A 16,455-nucleotide genomic window follows, 5' to 3' on the forward strand; every position below is an offset into this window, starting at 1 on the left:
AGAGTTCCAGGGGGATGCCGGGGTCTGGGGCCAGCAGTGGTGGCCATGCCATCTGGTGCTGTGTGTACCTTCAATAACTGAGTTCTCACTGGACTGCTGTGTGGGGATTTTGGCTGAAGATCTAACAGCATCTAGCTCTTTTGTTCCTGCCTGTTTTATAAGCCTAGTTTTCTAATCTCCCCCGTGATTCTGTGAGCTACTACAGTACTTTCAATGAATTCCTTTTCTGCTTAAACTGCCTGAATTGTTTGTTTCTTACAACCATGATCCCTGACTGATACCCTGACTGTGTTGGAGGCAGTGAGGGCATCGGCAACTGGGGACAGGCCTCAGCTATGGCCAACACATGCAGAGAGGCAGGTTGTGAGACAAGAATCCGAGATGCTGCTGGTTGGCCCAAAGACCTCTGCTCCTGATTTGCTCTCCTTCAGTAAAGGAAACTTAGATTGAGCTCTTGTTCACTATTGAGAGATTTTTTTGAACTGTACAACTCCATTCAGAACCTGGATGTCTGTGCATTTGCAGACTACCAAAAAACTCTTATCCTGGTTTCATTGCTTGTTCCCATCATCTGGAAGGGAAAACTCTTTAATAGCCTTCCCAGTCCTCTTCCAAATTAATGAGATTCTTGATATCACCAGGCTATTGGACGTATATGAGACCACAGGAAAGAAAGTGCTATATTATTTAGAGAAAGGGCTGAAGAAACCCTAGGCAGTACATGCTGATTGTACTTCCCTAAATACAACTTCAGAAGTGATATAAAATTTGACTTTTCTAAATTCAATCACTTTTCCACCCACTTACCTGATAACTTCTAAGATGTTTATTTTGTTTTCACATATATGGCAATTTCAGTAGCCACTGAAACACAAGGTTTATATATGTTTTATATAGTAAAATATAAAAGTAAAACACATAATATAATTTACCATCTCAACCATTTTTAAGTGTACAGTGCAGTGGCATTAAGTACATTCACATTGTTGTTCAACCATCACCACCATTCATCTCCAGACCTTTTTCATTTTCCCAAACTGAAACTCTGTACCTTTTAAAAACTAACTCCCTTTTCACCCCTCCTTCAGCCCCCTTGCAACCCTACGCCACCCTCTGACTTCTCTGGGTGCCTCATATAAGTGGAATCATACGGTATTTGTCTTTTTGTGACTGGATTATTTCACTTAGCACAATATCCCTGAAGTTCATCCATCTTGCAGCATGTGACAGATTTTATTCCTTTTTAAAAGCTGAATAGTATTCTATTGTCTGCATATGCCACATTTTGTTTATCCTTTTATCCATTGATGGACACTTGAGTTGCTTCTACCTTTTGGCTATTGGGGAGTAATGCTGCTATTAATATGGTAACAAACAATGTGTACGTTTTTATGGCCTCTTCTGATCAAGCAATTAAATAAGTTTATAGTACAATAATTGCATTTTATATCTATTTTGTAACTCTGAAGAATTGTAAAAAAATAACTTCATTAAGGGGTCATACCTGTATTCTTTATTGTTCCAAAAACAGAGGATGCAAAGGCCATCTACAGATGTCCACTTCACACCAGTGTGGAAAAGTCCGTTATAGTCCACCAGTCATTCCCCCAGGGCGAATTGCAATGCAGATGTCAGAACACTCAGGTAACTCTCTGCTCTCCAATCTTGGTCCGAGAGAGTGTCCTGAACATCTGTCCTTTTAAAAAAGATCCTCCCCTTCTCCACTCCGCCCTTAGGAGGACCAGCCTAACCTACCTTTATTCCCTTCACTAGATTATTCTGACATGTGGCTGTGGATCTCTCAGCAATAGCAGAAATCAAGAATTTTGCATCTCCCTAAGGTTTTCTGCACTTTGAGAGAAGTAATAAAATATGAAAAAAGATGTGTTCATTTTCTTTTGCCCCACACCTCCCCTGGCTCAGAAGGATTGCCACCTTAGCATTCTCAGAGTCATTTGCAAATGGGATAAGAACAAAATGACAAAAGACAGAGGAGGGTGAGAAAAGAAAATAATTTCCAGAGCTTGAAAATGGGAGTTTAGTTTTTCATTTACAAAGTAGGTTTGGAAATCTAGAGTTGGAACACCACATAGAGGGGGCCTGCTTTTCTTTCAGTGCTTCTCTAGTTAAAGTTTTCTGTAAGGGGAAAACGGGCAAAATGTCTAGAGCTCCAGTAAGTGATGGTTGTCATTCCTACTGAAACTTCATGAAAACCCTGCAATATGGATCTCTATCCCTATTTTACAACTGAGGAAACTGAGGCTTAGAGACATTCAGAACTTTTCCAAGGTCGTGAAGTTTGGACGGGAACAGAGTCCTGTGTGACTCTAATTGTGCAGCTTCTCTTATCCGGCTCTGCTTCTGACCCCTCTAATGAGAGCATTCCCCTGATTTTCTGTGCTTTTCAGAATGCTTTTCAGAAAGGGCGCTGTAACAGTCTGTGTCTCTCCCTCTGTGGGTGCATAAAAGTTTGACACAGATGAGAGAGGGACTTTCCTCTCCAAGCCCCAGCCATGTCTCGTTCTCAAGCTTGGAGGCAGTTCTTGGAGCACAAAAGGAAGATCTTCCTTATTCTTTGTTGGCTCAGTTCTTTGTTTCTTCATTTCCATGGACCAACAAACCCCCCACCTGCCTCAACTCATCATCTACCCCTCATACCCATCACTAACCATTTGCTTACCACTTTCAACAATAAAAAGCGTAGAAATAAAGATTTAGGTAGCACATCAGGAAGAACTTCCTGACTCTGAGGCTCTGGAACATACAGATGAAAAACTCAAAGAGGCTTTTGTGTCCCCCTTTCCAGGAGAGCTATGAGGAAAATGCTCACCCTGCCCCCACCTGGCCTACTTGGACCTGGTACTGTTCTGCCTCGAGGTTAGGGGAGGGAACGAATGACCTCTAGATGGCCCTGACAGCCTGGGAAGCTGGGAGCCTCCAGTGTAGTCGCCAGCTTGGCCACAGATGTTCTCTGTCATCAGTCACTCAGTGCATCTGTTTGCTGTGCTGCATGTTTAAAGAGCAAGGCGTTTGCTAATTAAAAACTATTGTAAAAGATCCCTCCATCTCACTCAGGGCCAGCATGAAATCCACTCAGCCATGCAGGATCAGGGTAAAAAAAAGCAGTGCAGAGCTACAGTGTCCTTGAGTTGGTGCATCCCATGGAGGTCATCTTGCTCTCTCTTCTGCCACGTGAATGAGCAAGGCTACCCTCCCCACCACAGAACAGCCAGGGGTCATCTGCATTACAGTTTGTCTCATGCTTCCTCATTTATTATCCTCATCATCGCCAGAGAGAAAGGTATTCTTAATCCCAATTTAAAGATGGGAATTCTGAGGCTCAGAGAGATGAAATAATTTAGCCAAGGTGACACAGCTGGTAGGTGACAGAAGTAGGACACCAATCCAAGTCCTCTGACTAGTCAGGAGAGGGGTGGTCTATTCACTTGGTGGCTCTGTCCCTGGACTGAAGAGGAGGTGCTGAGCTGGAAGGCACCAAATCCTTCCTTAAATGAATTAAACCTTGGAAAGAATGGCCTAAGGATATGTGAGGAGGAACACTGGGGTTTCAATTATATCTGTAATGTTTTATTGCTTTGAAAGCAAATATGGCAAAATGTTAGGATTCCTGATTGCTGTGATATCGCCCTATGAAGCGTGCAGGGGGGTGGGGGACAGTCCAGATCCACTCAATAGGGCCAAAGGTAAGGAGTAGGGAAAGAGGCACGCTGCACCCACTTACAGCTTCTCCCCTTCCCCGATTACCTCCAAAGATGGCTGTATTTGAGAGAAGTGCTGGCCTGCACCTGGGCAGATGGGGGATTGGTCCAGCGCTGGGTCTTTGTGAAATCTGGAAGGTCATTCCAATTCTCTGGGCCTCGGTTCCCTCTTCTAGGGCAATAAGGGTGGGGATTAGGTGAATACTAATGTCCTTTCCAACTCTAATTTTCTGTAATTGTGGAAATACAAGCTTAATCTTTGTGGCCCAGAATGGTTTGACTCCAGCCACGATGGACTGATTCCCTGCCATATTGTTCCCTCTGCCTGGCATGCCGTGCTGCCCTTCTCCCCTGTAGGAACTGGTTTTCTTCATGATCAGCCCAGGTGAGGTCTGTCTCTCGTTTATGCTCCACAGCATCTGTTTAAGCCACAGGTACTGTGATATGTCACACTTACGTCCTGGAGGTCTCCACTCTAGATTGGCAGGACTTGAGATCAAGGGGCTGGTCTTATTTTTCTCTGTGACCCAGGAATCTGACGTAGAGCCTGACAAAGAAGGGACAGTCAATAACAAATTCCTTAAGAAGAAAGACAGATAAAGAGAGAGAGGAGAAAGGGAAGATGAAGGAGATTTCTCTGCAGCCCAAACGACCCTGGGCAAAGGAGAGCTGCAGAGCGGCGCTCATCACTGCCCCTTTTCCCCCACCCCCCACCCCCGTTTGGAGTCAGAGGTGAGCTGGAACTCCAGAGGCCCCCTTTTGAATTTCCATTTCAGGTCAACTCCAAGCAGGCTTTCCCCTGGAAGTGTCAAGCAACAAAACTGACCACAGGAGCTGCAAGAGCAGAGGTCAGAAAACGGACCTTTGAGTCTCTGTTCCTTTAGCGACTGTCTGGATGGTCGTGCCTCCCTCAACCCTTGTTCTCTGACTTTTCAGAGGAGAGAACCCACAAGCAGGCGATGAGGACCTAGTATCACGGCAGTCCTGCATATGCAGGGTATTAGTTTGGGGGTTTAGAGGGAGCGCAGTGGGTCATAGACCGCTCAGTTCCGTCTTGGCTCTGGCCTTTCTCGGAGCCAGGGATGGCGGAACCCACCACCTCCTCGCTGCCTCTGTCAAACTCCCGCACGCGGAGCCAGCACACCAGCGCTCGGCGGGGCGGGGCCTGTGTCGGGGGCGGGGCCCCGGGGCCAGAACAGCTCCGCCCCCTCCCTCCCGCGCTCCTGGCGCACACGCGCTGAGGAGCTGTCCAGGTTCAAAGCCGGAGCCCGCAGCCTCCCGCGCTCGCCCGGCTGCCTCGGTGCCTAGTCCCTGCGCCGCCCGCCCTCCCCACGCCCAGCTCGGCCCCGCCCCGCCGCGGCCCGTCCACTGCTCCCCGCGGCCCGGAGGCGGCCGAGCGGCTGCCCGCCGGAGCTCTGAACGGCGCGGCGGGGCCGGGAGCCAGGGACCCGCCTAGGAGAGCGGCGGCCCTGACGGCTGCCGGAGGGGCGGCCGCGCGTGGATGCGGCGAGAGCCGAAAGCCTCGAGCAGCCGGTGCCGTCTCTGCCCCCGGGCGCCCTATGGCTTGAAGGTAAGAGCCAGCAGGATGGAGCGAGAGGCGGCCCGGGCCCAAGGCAGGTCGCAGGGAGCGGAGGAGGGAGCTCGGAGGGCGGCGCGGCCGGCAGGAGAAGTTTGGTCACTCCCGCGCCGTCTGTCCGGGACTGCCCCGCCTGCGGTCGGTCTTCCCACGGACTCTCCGTCGGGCCGCCGGCGCCGGGGGCGACCGGAAGCCCGCGGCTGTCGTCCCCTCTCCGTCCCTCTTGGCGTCCATCCTTCGCTGTGCCGGGCGGGAATCCTCGCTCTGGGCACGAGCGGGCGGAGCCGGGGCAGCGAGCCCCGCCGAGCCACCGCTTCCGCAGGCGGCCGCCTCTCGACAGTTTCGGGAGGGTCTTTCCGCCCAGTCCCCGAGCCCGGGACCCAGGGCGCGCAGCCAGAGGTTCCGACCGCCCCGGAGGGAGAAGAGGGGTTGTTTGTAGCAACTTTGCATTTGTGCGACCTGAGACTTCAGTTTCTTCAGGGCAGAAGCCCCTTAAGAACGGGGAGAGGCTGGTTTGGGCTTTCCTCTCCTACTTTCTAACGTGACGCTGTCCCTGATTCTGAATTTCCGTTCCCCTTCGCCATCTCTCGGGTTGAGATCCGGTCGAGGAGGGAGGCTGGGGTTTCAGACCCATCAGGACTTGATCATGGGGACAGTGGTGGGGGCAATAGCGGAGGGCGACTGCCGGTCTCTAGAATGGACCAGGAGCTCCGGTAGGGAAGTGAGCGGAGTCAAGAGGCAGCTCTAGAAGCGCCAGACAGCGCGCGTCCCCATCCCTGTCTGCAGTGGGCAGCCTGTGACCGGTTCCTCTTGAAGAGCAGAGGTAAGAGGGTGTGTGCGCGTCTACACAACAGGCTTCACCATGGACACGAGTCACAGCACTGCAGCTCCGCAGGGACAGGTCCTTGCTCTCAGCCACAGGGAAGCTGTCTGAGCCAGTCACTGTTGCCCGACCTGGCACGCCACTACTTTTTGTGCTGGGGGCTCCTGAGGTTGGTGAGGTGCAAGGCACTTTGTGGATCCTTTTCCAGTTTCTTCTGCAGATTCAATCACTTCTGGATTTTCGCCAGGCTACAAACCTTTCAGGCTACAAACCTTTCAGGCTAATATTCGTTCCTCCCCAGGACCTAGTTTTTTAGTGATTCTCCTTCCTTTGGATACAAATGCTCTGCTTATTCCTGATTCATCTTGTATTGCTAAGACCACTTGAAAAAGAAACCTTTTTTTCTCATCTTTCCCCCTGTTGCTGCTGTTTGATGAAGGTGGGCAGAGAGAGAGGCCATGATAAATGGGACCAATTGCAAGAGAATCAGCAAGATGGTTTGCTGGGCCCCAGCCCCCGCCTTTGACTTCTCTGCTTAGAGTTCAGAATTCCTGGCACGTGGGTTGGGGTGGTTGGTGGTGTTTAACTGGCTATCTCTGAAATCAGACATCTGACAGGGGAGGGGTTTTGAGAGGGTTAGAACTACAGCCAAGTGAGGGCCATGGTAGCCCCAGTCTTGTTTTCTTGAAGAACATTCTGAGTTCCTTCTACCTTCCCTACACAGCCTGGGGATGAAAGGTGCCTGGAAAAGGGGGGGTTCTGATTTATTGTAGAGGTCTAGGGAAGTATTGGGTTGTTGGGAAAGTCATGACATATTTTTTTCTATGTTTTTCGTTGCAAAAATGCGTCGTGACTTTTCCGACAACCCAATATTTCTCCACGGTTGTTTTTTGTTTTAATAAACTCCCTGCATCTGAATCACCTGGGAATCTGGTTAAAATGCATATTTATGGTTCTGCCCTAAAGAACTGTTGACTAAGAATCTCAAGCTGAGGCCCAGAAGCGTGTATTTTAACTATATGTCTGGGTGATTCTTATGTACATTAGGTTAAGAAATCACCTCTCATGAAAGTCCAGATACCTTTGACTAGAAGGAGCATGATTAAAGTCTTTAATCGATCCCCATGCCTCCTGCAGTTATACATATTAAATTTTTCAGGTGTGGGACTGCTGTTGATAGAGGGGCCATCCCCCTGATTAAATCCCTTTGCTACAATAAAAGATACAGCCCAATATACTCTCTCCCAGTATCTTCGTAAGCTTTTCTTCTTTCTAAAACAGATTTTTTACCTCTCTAAGAATCTCCAACATGGCTTCAGATTTACCTGTGTAAATACTAACTGCCCCCTCTCTGGGAGCCAATCCAGTGCGTTCCTCCTACCCTCCCCTTCCGGAGAAGTTATTTCCTTTCATTATGTATGTGCTGTGATCTGCTAACCCAACTGCTCCTGAAATACCAAGGAGTGATTAGTTCAGCTTAGTAGCACGTCATGTTCCCCAAGGCTGGTAGCCACTCGTGCCCTGCTGGCAGTGACATATTGACTGTATTGATTTGATTCTTGTGCTCTGTAAGCTAGGAAGCTTGTAGGGGTGAAAAAGGCCAGAAATGATGCTTGTGGGCTAGTCTTTCACCTTTACAGGCAAGGCTGGATTATTTCTGTCTAGAACATGCAATGAATCAGGCGAATCTGAACTTGAGAGAAACCCTTCTGTTCCTCCTTCTAGACTGGGGAAACAAAGGGAGCTCGGGCTCTCATAAAAATATGGCTTCATATACACCTGGGATTGATCTGCTGAAGCTAGGCTGGTCTGAGGTCACTGTTTTCTGGGTAAACATGTGCAAGGGGAAAGGCATGGGGACTTGGCCTGGAAAGAGCTGTCTCCATCTTCCTGCAAGGGAAAGTCACATTTTGGTATTGAAGAAGCATGGCTGTGAAGATAGCATGGAGGGGTGGGGGATGGAGAGATGGAGAGGATGATGAGACTTCCTTGAGCCAACCCTGCCTCTTCCAGTGACTCATATTTTCTGACCTGTCGCCCTCCATTTCTTTCTCCCTTGGGGCTTAATACCAATGACTCTCCAGCAGTAATGGTGTTTCAGTAGCTAGGAAGGGAGAGGAGAATCAAAGTTGAGATTTTACAATTCCAGGACATATAATTTCAAGCCATATCACCAGTATCTCCCGACACCAGGTCGTATATCACAGGTCATAGTAACCTAAGATTTGAGATCTAGAAAATAACTTAGAATGGCTTCCCAGTCGGTCACATTTCCCCTGGGATATATTAGTTACCTTTGACTATTTGGGCTCCTCAGAGGTCATCCTGGATGGCCCAGACCCCATACAGAGCAGCTCTTCCTTTAGTCCAGAAATATGGCCTTCTCTCGTCTGTTCTTAAAGTTCTTCCAAAATGAAGTGGTGTAAGCTTTCTGGTTCCAGGGCACCAGGATTGGGCTTGGCAACCAAAGCTTCTCCATCCTACCAGGAGCTCTGCTTAGCAAGAGAGCATCTTCCATCTAGGAAGTGCTTAGAAATCACAGGCAGCAGGAAGCGCACAGCTTGGTTTAGCTCCTTGGCAGACACCCTCCCCTGGCCTCTCATGTAGCTCAACACCAGCCCACATTTCCCTCCCCCGACCCCCCAAACATGCCCTAGCATGTTATGGCCCTGGGAGGACTCCAGGATTTGGCTTTGGAGTTATAAGCACTCCAGCTCTCCAGGATACTGAATGGAGCCACTAAAGGTGTGCAGGTAGCTTATTTACCTCTTCTGGGTGGTAGACTAATATTACCTCCAGCCTTTTAAACTACTCTAACAGTGCTGGAATCCAACGTTAATACACCCCTTACTTCTTACCTGTCCCTGTTGCCAATGTAATTGAAGATTTCTTTCTTACTTTTTTAAACAATAGAATCACATTATCTAAATGCAAAGGCTTGGAAAATAGCTTGATTATAGCGTCAGTAATGTGGGTAAAGGAGTAAGATGACAAGATTCAGCCACTTGGTTCTTGTTTGGGTCCAGAGAAAGGAGAGAAACGTGTCCTTCTGTTCCACATACACATTTTCTCTCTTCTTTCCTCTTTCACGCCATCCTGATAAATGGGTTAAATCAACACCCTTGGCATCCAGGGTGTCCCCTGGGAGGGCGTAGCCTCCTCTCTCTAGGAGACACGGCAATGTTTCTCAGCGGAGGAGTAGAGGCCCCTGCTGGCTCCAGTGCACAGGGATGAGCCAGAGATGACGCACTGGAGCCTGGGGACGCCCCCTCCCCTGGATGGAAGAAGCTTTGCTGCTGCGGTTTCCCAAACTCAGATACCTGGAGTCTTCTGGGCATCTGGGAGAATGGGGGGCAGTGGATGGGGGTGGCAGCTGAGAAGTAGACTCTTGGGGGCCCTCAGAAGATATGCGTGTACGAATCATCAGCTTAGTGCAGTTTGAGCAATTTTGTTGTCATCTGAAGGCACCTGCAGGGATTTTTACTTTTTCCAAGAGGAGATGGGGGAATTCTTTGCTGCCTACAGTGATGGGGAGGGGACTGAGGGAGGACCCCTGGCTTTCCTTGGAGCCCTCTGAATGATGTCAGCCTGCTCCCAGACAGAATGGTGAAGGAAGTCAGGTGGATTCAGCCCCCAGGGCCCTGTCAATGCCCCGCCCCCCCACCTGCCCTCCAGGGGGCTGCAGCTCATGTGGAGCTCAGTGCAGTACTGCAGCCACAACCCCAAGGACACTCCCCTGCAGGTGTCTGGGAGCCAGTGTAGGTCCTGGGGCCCTTCACTTCGTCATTGGGCTCCTTCAAACTGTCTGCCCTTCTTGCTTTCACCCCTGCCTTGTTATTGTTTGGGTTCTAAGTGGCCCAGCAGGGAAAAGGCATTAGAAATGCAATTATTTTTTGTTCCGCGTTATATAATTGCCTCCTCTCCTTCCTGTTACCCCAGGCAGCAACATCACTAGCATTTCCCTGGGAACTCTTGGCCTGGGAAAGTGGCTTACTCACAGAGGGCTGCTTTTGACAAGTGGTCCTGCTCACCAGTCTCTCCAATGCTGGTCTTATCATCATAACAGCCAACATTTATCATGCACTTGCTGTGTGCAGGGTACTGTGCTGAGCACTTGACGTGTGTTTTGTTTTTTTTAAATTTCAACTCCCAATCTTGTAATAGCTCAAGGAAGCAGGCACCATTATGACCTCCATTTTACACAGGAAGAAGTATAGGCTTAAAGAGGTAAGTGGCTTGCAGAAGGTCACAGGATTAATATGCAGGGTGGGATTCAAAGCCAGACTGATGCTAAAGCAATAGTTCTCTCTGACCTATGCAAGTGGCACACGGGATAAGAAAGGGAGGAGAATAAGGATAAGAAAGCACTTCCTTTGAAAAACTGAAGTGACAGTGAGCTATGCATATGATACCAGGAAAGAAGGAGACAACAGAGGGAGAAGGATGGATGAAACAGCTTCTTGGGACTCTTAAAATGGAGGACCATCTAAGAATTGTTGTTGTGTACCTCGATCTGGGCCTCTTTGGATGAAATGCACTGGGAGTGAACCTCAGCGAGCCATGGGCACAGTGGGGAGGGAGGCATGAGCAGAAGGGAGGCAGGGTCAACTAAGCCTTCCAGCTTGAAGGGAGGGCAGGAGAAGAGGTGTGGACTGGTGGAAGTGGTGGCTTCCCGTAAGGCTAGTCTGAAACTGTGATAACATCACCTCCTGTCCCACATCTCCTTGAGGTGAACTGAATTGTCCAAAGGATGAAACTCAGATTTTTGCCAACCTGTAGGCCTTTGGTGTTACTTTCTTATTACCAAGGGATGAAAACTTGTTACATCTCCAAGACTAAGCTTTGTGATTTTTACAGAGAGCGGATGGGATGGCCTGGGCTCCTGCACAGATGCAGGAGTAACTCATCAGAGCTGTCTCTGAGGACTAGTTGATCAGTGCTTTTCTGGTGGACAGAGGCATCCCTGGGCAGGGCACTTTACCTGAGCATCATTTTTTTCAGGTATAAAATAAAGGCACTGTTTATAGGCTGCCTAGTAAGTTGGAATTTCTATGATTCAATAGCACTGAGGGCTCCACTAAAATAACTAGCTAATGGTGTTCACCTCTTAAAAAGCTAGAAAACTTCTAGCCTGTGTTGTTGAACTTCACCATGAGTTTTATGAATGACATTTACTAGCATTTTGTCCCTTATGTAAGCCCTTTAAAAGCAACATAGAATGATAGTTAAGCCTGTGGGCTCTGGAATTAAATGGCCAGAATTTGAATATCGATTTTAATATTTATTAGCTTTGTTATCTTAAGCAAGTTGGTTAACCTCTATCACCTCTGGCTTCTCATCTATAAATGGGGATGTTAATGCCGACTTCATTGGGTTGTGGTGATTAATTAAGGCAATATATAAAAAACATTTGCAAGAGTCTCTGGTAAAAGTAAGCACCCCATAAATATCAGCTATAATGGTTGTTATATTATTATTAAGAAACTCGATGGGGAACATTTTCAGGTGTTCTCCTTTTACACTGATTGAGCACCTGATTTTACATCTCTGAAATTAAGCACATTTCTAAAACTTTCAAAAAATTCAAGCTTACCTTTCTTTCCTATGCTCCCCACTTATCTGCATGAGAATTCTTTGGCACTCACCTGTCAGAAGCTCTTACTCATCTTGAGTGAGAGGGGTTCGGGTTGCTTGTCATCCCTTTGAATTCGGTCCAGCTAAACTCCCATCTTACCACACACAAGCCAGGAAGAGGCATCATCTTCATGGTGATGGCTTTGCACAGCCTGTTTTCTTCCTGGCTTCCCAGGTCCTTTATCTATTTGCTCATGGTTGGAGCCTTCTTCATTTGCATTGTCATATGGTGTGATGCACTCTGACACATGAAAAATAAAGAGAACACACTTGTATACAGGATAAGAAGACTTCTTTCTTCTCCCCTGGTTGAGACAGCCAAAGAACCTCACATGGGAAGATCCCCAAAGCTGGCAGAAATACAGGTTCTCAACCTTTTGGAGTCATTAGTCGCAAGAGCAAATGCCACCCATTTTTTGGATGAAGTATGGTCCTGCCTGAGGAAGAGATGTAACACAATAGCCCCTAGGACTCTCCTACCCTGAAAGCTACTCCCTGATGAGTAATGGCACAAAATCTGTGCTTTGTTCATTTTCCTCTGCTGAGCTGGAAGGAGGTGTGGGAGGTAATGATTGCTTTCCATAGATCCATGCTGCCCTCCACATATTCTGGGTCCTTCCTTAGTTGTATTCTGTGGTAGCCAGCTTCCAAGATGGCACTCAATACTCTCTGCCTCCTGGTATTCATGTTTTGTGTAATCTCCTCCCACACTGAATAGGGAAGACCTATGTACCAATAGCATACTGCCTAAATAACTGATTGTGACTTCTGAGGATAGGTCATGGAAGATATCATGGTGTTACCTTATTCTTTCTTGGATCACTCATTCTGGAGAAAGCCAGCTGCCATGTCATGAGGACACTCAAGTGGTCCTATAGAAAGGTCTTCACAGCAAGTAACTGAGACCTCCTGCCAACAGCCATATGAATGGACCATCTTGGACAAGCCTTCAATGACTGTGGTCACTGCTATGGTATTAACTATATAACCTTTTGAGAGATCCTGAGCTAGAACCACCTAACTGAACTGCATGAATCCCTGACACACAGAAACTGTGAGATAATAAAATTTTGTTGTTTTTAAGCAGCTAGGTTTTGAGGTAATTTACTATGTAACGGTAGATAACTAATATATTCTGAAATTATTCTCCATGAAATTATTCAAACTCATCTTCTACAGTGACATGGAATCTGCTCACTATCCATGTACAAGGACTGACAATTAAGTTTGCGAACACATCCTAGAAAAAGTGCTACATTGCTGAATATCACCACAGTCACCTTTGAAATACTCCTTTTGGGAAGTTATGCACTGACACCAGCGCCTAGACCACCCTTCAAAGCAATTTTGGAATTCTTTTTCTGGAATGGCCATCAGAGCTGTCGTGGTATTACCCTTGATGTCCTGAATGTCATCAAAATGTCTTTTTTTCAATATTTCCTTTATCTTTGGGTAAAGAAAGAAGTCATTGGGGGCCAGATAAGGTGAGTAGGGAGGGTGTTCCAATACAGTTATTTGTTTACTGGCTAAAAACTCCCTCACAGACAATGCCATATGAGCTGGTGCATTGTCGTGATGCAAGAACTCCTTCAAGACCATTTTTGCACACACCTCTCTCGTGCCAAGATTTTCAGTTAAGATTTTCCTAACTTTTTCTGTTGATGTTTCCTTGGTCTGCTATGCTTCTCACAGCTGATGATTTTGATGCACAATTTGACGAATGTTTGCAATGTTTTCATTAGTTCTACTCGTTACTGGCTCTGCCCTGACCTCTCGCTTCATCAGTGACACGTTCTCTCTACTCAGAAAAACGTTCAATCCATTTGTATACTGCTGTTTTATTCATGGCATTATCCCCATAAATTGAACTAACATGTCCCTGATTTCACTTCCACTCTTACCAAGTTTAACAAGAAATTTAATGTTTGTTCGGTGCTCTAATTCAAACTCAGATATTCTCACGATGGCACACAGAAACACGCAACAACAATAATGAACGCCACTCAGCAAGACACCGCCACACATTGACACCAACACAGCTGTGAGACACTGATATACCAAGGCTATGAAACCTGACTGAGCTGTCTGTACGATGCTGCCAGTGTAAGCGCCTAGTGGCAAGTTCGCGAACTTAATTGTCAGACCTCGTACAAAGATGGCTGCTTCTTACTGTACAAAAATTGCTCTGTGAGTTTCAAGGGGAACCTTCTGTTTTTGTTATTCTGAGATTTGGAAGTGTTCATGTTTCACACACTAAGGTGAGCATCTCAGCCATCCGTGTTCCAGACCAGGCTACTGATTTCTGTGTTCTGCCTTCCTGTACTCACTCTTGCCTGAATATCTTCTGGTGTGGCAGCCATTCAACATGCATTGCTCTTTTAATTCTTTTATTGAACAAATATTATTGAATACCTACCATGTACTAGGCACTCATCTTGGTTATCTATACATCAATGAACAAAACTAAGATCCTTGCTCTTCTGGAACTTACATTGAAGGAGAAAAATGATAAATAATAAATATAAAAAGAGAATTACTGAGTATATTAGTAAGCAATAAGCACTTGAGAAAAGAAAAAAATCTATTAGAGTTAGATGATATGGAGTGCTGAGGAATAGAAGGAGAGGGAAGTGTGCATTATTCAATAAGGTGGGCAGGATGGACCTCACTGGGAAAGTGACATTTGAGGAAAGACTTAAAGGAAGTGGGAGAGAGAGCTATGTAGAGATATCAGAGGGAAGCACATTCAAGGTGGGGGGTGGGGGTGGGGGGCTGTCAAGGTGGATCATCTAGTCTGCATGCATTTTTAATAATTGTCTTTTTCCTTATAGAACAACAGTAATAATACTCTGCATTTGGAACCCCCTTTTAATTTGCAAAACCCATGAGGCAATAGTAATCTCTTTCATTTGTAAATCACTTTCACATATACTATTTCTGTTGATCCTTACAACAACCCATTGAGTTAGCTATTACAGCCCCTATTTTGCAGATGTGGCCACTGAGGCTCAGAGAGGTTAAGTGGCTTGCTTAGGCTCACAGAGCTAGAAAGTACTGGAGTCTCTGCCTTATAACAACTCTTGTGCTCCTTTCTTACATTGCCATTTTAAAGCTTAATGCTAATCTTTCAATTGTGCATGCCTTGTCTTCCTTACTACACTGAGAGTTCCTTGATACAAGAATTTATCTCATACTTCTCCAGAACTTATTCTAACCTGAAATGATGCTAAGCACTTGGTAGTCACTTAAATTGTAGAGGAAGTGGTTGAGTGAGTGGGCGGGTGAGTAGGTGAGTGATGGCTTACTTCACAATGGCTGCACTTACTTAAAACCCAACAAGAGTAGTATCTGGAAGTGTTTGGTGCATCCTCCACAGGTCAAGTGGGTCAGCAAGATGCTTCATACCTTCTCTTTCATCCTCAATTAGCACTCTTCTGGTTACCTACATTATAGTTTGGCTAGAGATTCTTCACAGTGGTGGGGCATAGAAGTAAGGGGATATTGAATAGTCGGCGCCTCAATCAGATACGCACATGGGGAAGAAGATATTGGGAGAGCTGTCAATAAAACAGATACAGATGTCTTGATTCAGGTCAGCCTGGGGACCTGAAGACAAACAGGATGGAACAATTGTTGAGTGTTTTGTTTAAAACCTGGGACTTAAAGTTTAGAGAACTGGGCTAATCCTTAGTTTAAAAGTTATAGATAAGCATCATTTACTTGAGACCGTTCAAAAGCAGTAACAGTTTGAACCTAGCTTTTCCAAAATCACTTCTAAAAAATGGCATATCTATATTATTGATTCTATTCCCGGTACTTTACATCCCCATGATTATTTTGTAACTACCAATTTGTATTTCTTAATCCTTTCATCTTTTTCACCTTGCCCCTAACTCCCCTCCCCTCTATCACCCCATAGATCTAGTGCCCATTTGATACCATACGTAGTATATGGTAGCTATATTTTAATAAAATCTTAAATAAAATAAAATAGAATAAAAATGGCATATCTATCCAGTCCAGTTAGCTGTTCATTATAATGAAGTGATCAGAGGATGAACTTAGAAACCAGACTGACATAGGCTCAGGTCTGTACTCTGCCAATAACCAGCTATGTGACCTCAATCCAAGTTACTATAATCCTTTTGAGATTCAGGTTATTTCCTCTGTGAACTACCATGGCACTTAATTCATAGGGTTTTGTGGCAAATAAATGAATTATGCATATAAAGGGGTTAGCCTAGTACCTGATACATGCTAAACTCTCAATAAGCATTCACTATCATTACTCTTATCATAATTATTAAGCGGTATAGAAATGTCCATAGGATCCTTCCCAAATTTTATCTTCTGTCTCCTGAAGGAAAGAATGATATCATTGCAGATGAGGAAATTAGACAAGGTAGGACTTGCCTCCTAGAGCGTTATGCTTGGAAGAACCCAGCAAGAGAGTAGCAGAGCTGGACTAGAGCTCACTTATGCCACAGGGCCCTTTCCACCACACCCTGCTATCACCAATCAGGTTAGAGCAGGGAGTATTCAAGAAAGTCAAAGAAACGAAGTGCTGAAGAGTGAAGTTTGAGGTGAGGATATATAAGGTGAGGCCAGAGGCATAGGCAGGGGCCAGACTATGAACGCTTTGGCATTGTGAAGGGAACTGTAGGGCAACAAGAAGCCATTTTGAAGGGTTGGGCTTTAAGCAG

The 16,455-nt window shown here is 46.3% G+C and overlaps 1 protein-coding gene and 1 long non-coding RNA gene across 4 annotated transcripts in view; one reads left to right on the forward strand and one right to left on the reverse strand.

Moving 5' to 3' along the window:
* Positions 1 to 3,618: 3,618 nt before the first annotated feature.
* On the reverse strand, positions 3,619 to 4,852 carry LOC109394777 (uncharacterized). Its single transcript, XR_002126511.1, has 3 exons — positions 4,582 to 4,852; positions 4,177 to 4,266; positions 3,619 to 3,891 (listed from the first exon to the last, which is right to left on the reverse strand). It is a non-coding gene; the product is annotated as an uncharacterized LOC109394777 (long non-coding RNA).
* Positions 4,853 to 4,972: 120 nt separating this feature from the next.
* DRD2 (dopamine receptor D2) overlaps positions 4,973 to 16,455 on the forward strand; it is a 69,085-nt gene continuing 57,602 nt past the window's right edge. Inside the window, exon 1 of one of the 3 annotated variants that reach the window (XM_019665220.1) lies at positions 4,973 to 5,289. The gene's annotated coding sequence lies outside the window, so the exon portion shown is untranslated. Of the gene's footprint in view, positions 5,290 to 5,697; positions 6,119 to 16,455 lie in introns of those variants that run through there. The other 2 variants (XM_019665225.1, XM_019665221.1) reach the window with 2 other exon arrangements.

This window comes from Hipposideros armiger, unplaced genomic scaffold (assembly GCF_001890085.2).
Source record: "Hipposideros armiger isolate ML-2016 unplaced genomic scaffold, ASM189008v1 scaffold_437, whole genome shotgun sequence".
In the NCBI taxonomy this organism is placed as follows: Eukaryota; Metazoa; Chordata; class Mammalia; order Chiroptera; family Hipposideridae; genus Hipposideros; species Hipposideros armiger.